The sequence below is a fragment of the Nanorana parkeri genome, unplaced genomic scaffold (assembly GCF_000935625.1).
Source record: "Nanorana parkeri isolate BGI_ZX_2015 unplaced genomic scaffold, ASM93562v1 scaffold2431, whole genome shotgun sequence".
Taxonomy (NCBI): Eukaryota; Metazoa; Chordata; class Amphibia; order Anura; family Dicroglossidae; genus Nanorana; species Nanorana parkeri.
In genome coordinates this window covers 142,522-146,058 of record NW_017308699.1, presented here as the reverse complement: position 1 = coordinate 146,058, position 3,537 = coordinate 142,522, and the positions used below count along the sequence as shown (strand labels likewise).

General features: G+C 45.7%; 1 protein-coding gene across 2 annotated transcripts in view; it reads left to right on the top strand.

The window, feature by feature from the left end:
• The first annotated feature begins 722 nt into the window (after window positions 1-722).
• The window catches only part of KATNBL1 (katanin regulatory subunit B1 like 1), a 32,452-nt gene continuing 29,637 nt past the window's right edge, over window positions 723-3,537 (top strand). For both annotated transcript variants that reach the window (XM_018573571.1, XM_018573570.1), the window contains exon 1: window positions 723-879. The gene's annotated coding sequence lies outside the window, so the exon portion shown is untranslated. The remainder of the gene's footprint in view (window positions 880-3,537) is intronic.

Genomic DNA, 3,537 nt, shown 5'->3' with positions numbered 1-3,537 from the left:
TATAGCAGCCCTGAGGGAGGCAGGAAGACGGAGGCTCAGACGAGTAATACAGCATTATCCGAGCTCCCTATCAAGTGTGCCAAACTTCAGCCCTCCAGCTGTGCTGAAACTACAAATGCCATCATGCATCTGTCTTTGGGAGTCATGGGATTTGTAGTTCCACAACAGCCTGAGGGCCAGAGTTTGCCCACTCCTGTCCTAGACAAAACAAGCACTTGTGGTGCTGGGCTAGACTCAATACAAGGATATGTATTTTGTTTGCCTGGAGATTTTATTTAAAGGACACAGGTCTCAGTTGCAGACAGCCGTATAACCCAAAACCCAATCGTATTAGGAACAATGGAATCCTGCGTCCCTTCATGAAAATCAAGAAACTACTATTCACGTTTCATATTGTTTAGGAAGGTGATCAAAACAATTACTCATCACTTACACAAGGTATTACAACGTGATTACGCAGTGACCTGTACACAGGTTACGACATAACACGGTGTGACAGTGGCACAACTCACAGCAAGCACAACAATGTTCGGACAAAATGGATAAAAATGGTTCCGTCCTGCGGAAGTACATCATGTACGTACACTGACATACCAGCGCTGCTCGCCCTACGTTTCAATCATGCGCCCTTACGTAATCTTCCATTGAAGTCTTACTCCGCCCCCACATCGATACCGACCAATCACAACTATGCATGGTAAGCGTGTGATTGACATCAGTTACTGCTTGCCCATGATGCAGCGCGAGGCTGTTTGAATGGCGTAGCTTGTTGTGGGTGAGCGCCGTCTAGGCTGTAAACTGGGGAGTGTATGTCCGTAGAAGAGCGTTCCTCTCACCAGTACGTGCCGGCGTGTTCTCCAGCGGCGGGGCCATGAGCCGGTAAGATGGTGGTGAGGGTGCTGGTGTGTCTGAGGGTTGCTGGTCTGCACTCTGTGTGTGGTAGGCCGAGAAGTGCAGGTTTTAGTGATCTCGGCTGATAACACTGAGTCAGTGTGATGTTAAGGGTCAAGGTGGCTGTTCAGTAGCCGTTCTCATTACATTGGGTAGAGTGCTGGGATCATCAGGTCTTTCATTTTTGTTTTCCTCTGGTATGGGCTTCATTTATTGGGGTTCATTTTGCCTTCATCCCCCTATTATCTGTTTGGCTGGGTTATGCTCAATTAACATATTCACCCACCCAGTGAATCCGGCATTGTCCTGCTATAATGTGTTGCATGCCAAGTCCCATTGACATCAGGAAAGGTTTGGTTCTTGCAAACCACCCCAGTATTTGGTACCATGGTGCTCAGGTAAAGGTCTCTGTAAAGGACCCCATCAACTTCAAATGTTGACCCGTTTCAGCCCCTACAAGCGGCCTTAGTAACTGAGTTATGACTAAGGCCTGTTGTAGGGGCTGAAACGCATTAATGTTCTTTTGTAAGCTTTTTTTATGCCATGAGGAAATAAAGATTATTACGGGATGATCACATGCGTGTGCTGGTTTTTGAACATTTGACATTGGCTACCTGGCTCCTGGTATTTGTCCAGCCCTAGTTCAATACTGTTAATGAATATAGAGCTTAATTCGTTTTTCTTTTATAGCTTTCTGGAGTTCGGTGTAAATGAAAATCTGTCTCTAGATGCAACTTCTTTTAAAAATAGGGACTCGTGTAATGAAAACAGTGAATGCATATGTGTTCTGCCAACCATGTGGTGCTTGAAGACTGTTCTGCATCTGAGACTTCTGGGATTGTTGGACGCCTGGTCCATTTCTGCACACTGTGGTTCCTCCCACGGGCAACTATGTCACTGCAGGGTACAGAAGTGATGTAGGGGCTTGTGGATGGAACCATAGCTCACAGAGGGGGGACCAGCACACTTAGAAGTGCTTTGTATAGTCTTTTTGTTCATTCTACCAACCATTTACCTTCTGCCTGTGCAATTGTTACAAAAGTAAGGACTTGCATAGCAAAAAGTGTACTATCAAAAAGTCTAATAACTGAAGGTGGTTAATATGTGTAATGCCTGCATATGGTATATTGATTCCTCATTCATATTCCCATGGGCTAATTTTATCCGGCAGCAGATTGTTGCGGCTGAAATCACAGGGGTTCCAGACAGCTGTGGCGGTTCAGCCTACACAAAGCAATGTGAAGTGCCGCAGATGTCCACTGCTATCTGCATGTATCCTCATATCCAGCCGTTTCCTGCGACTAGGGGCACATATCCAACCCTGGAAGCAGACAGATTGCATCCGGGGCCGCCCTGTAGATCGTATCCAGGGCTGCTATTCACCTGAAATCCACATACAGAAGTTCCCTGCTGTTAGGGACAGATGACTGGCCCTAGACGCAGTCTGTCTGCTTTGAGGGTCGGACATCTGTTCCTAGACTTGGGTAACTCCTGGATGTTACGATCTATGCGAATAGCGGTGAACATCTGTGGCTCCTGTCCGGTTGTCATTGCTTTTTTCTGATTGAGCTGTCAAGGAAAAGCAGCAAAATAGGCTTTGTTATGTAGAGATCTGAGGGATGGGGCACTGATAGTAACTAGGTTTTTCCAGAAGAGGAGAGGGTGTATGCAATGAGGGAGGGGGCTGTGCTAGTGAATTGGCGCTTTGGAGGTAGGGATGAGGGTCTGGTTGGATATGAGTTTGACCTGAACTCAGCCTGTTCAGTGATTAGGCGAACAAACTGGCCACATTTAGCAAGTGTGCTTGCCCGCCCAAACAGTATCACTATACCCCTAAGTTACAGATCCTCGCTGGCTTCTGTTTGAAATTGTAAGCAAGCAGACAGGGATCCTGGGTGACGTCATTGACCAAATATGCTCAATGATGTCAGTCAGGTTCCTTTTGCACTATGTTTACAGTCCAGCAGATCCAAGGATGTGTAATTTGCAACAAGATTAGCTGCGGGGCATCGTCACAGAGATGGGTCTATGTGGTTGGGCATCCCTTATCATGATTAGCATGGATCTATATTGCTGGGCGATCTGATTGCTTTTAGATTTACAATGGGAGGGGGGGCAAATAATTAAGTACTTTTATCTATGGTGTGGGTTCTTTTATTTACTATTTCCTTTTTTGTGAATGAGTTACAAAAGGTTACCCATTCACAAAGGAGGTGCTGAATATATGGGGGTTCCCATCTTCTAATGGGAGCTTTCAGATTCCAATAAGTCCCCCTCGCAGACCTCTGCATCCCTTCTGAGAACTGGATGTGGAAATGAAGCCATTATCCCCATTGACATGATGACAAGGTGCACAACGTTGTACATAACAATGCGTACTGTCCCTTTTTTATGTGGAAAAGAAAGCATGGTGTTTCCCTTACAACTAAAACCTGACCATTTTCCAGGCATGCCACCTGGGTGGCCAGGAAAGGTTTGCTTTACTGAAACATACCAAACCACATGCCCTCAACGTTGGGAGGGTACCTTCTGGGGGTGGGTGGCAAACTAAACAAAAACACCCACACTAGGAAAACAATAGATTGTGAGGGGGTTTTTTGTTGTGGTTTTTTTTTTTTTTTTTTTTGGGTTTTTTTTTTTTAATAT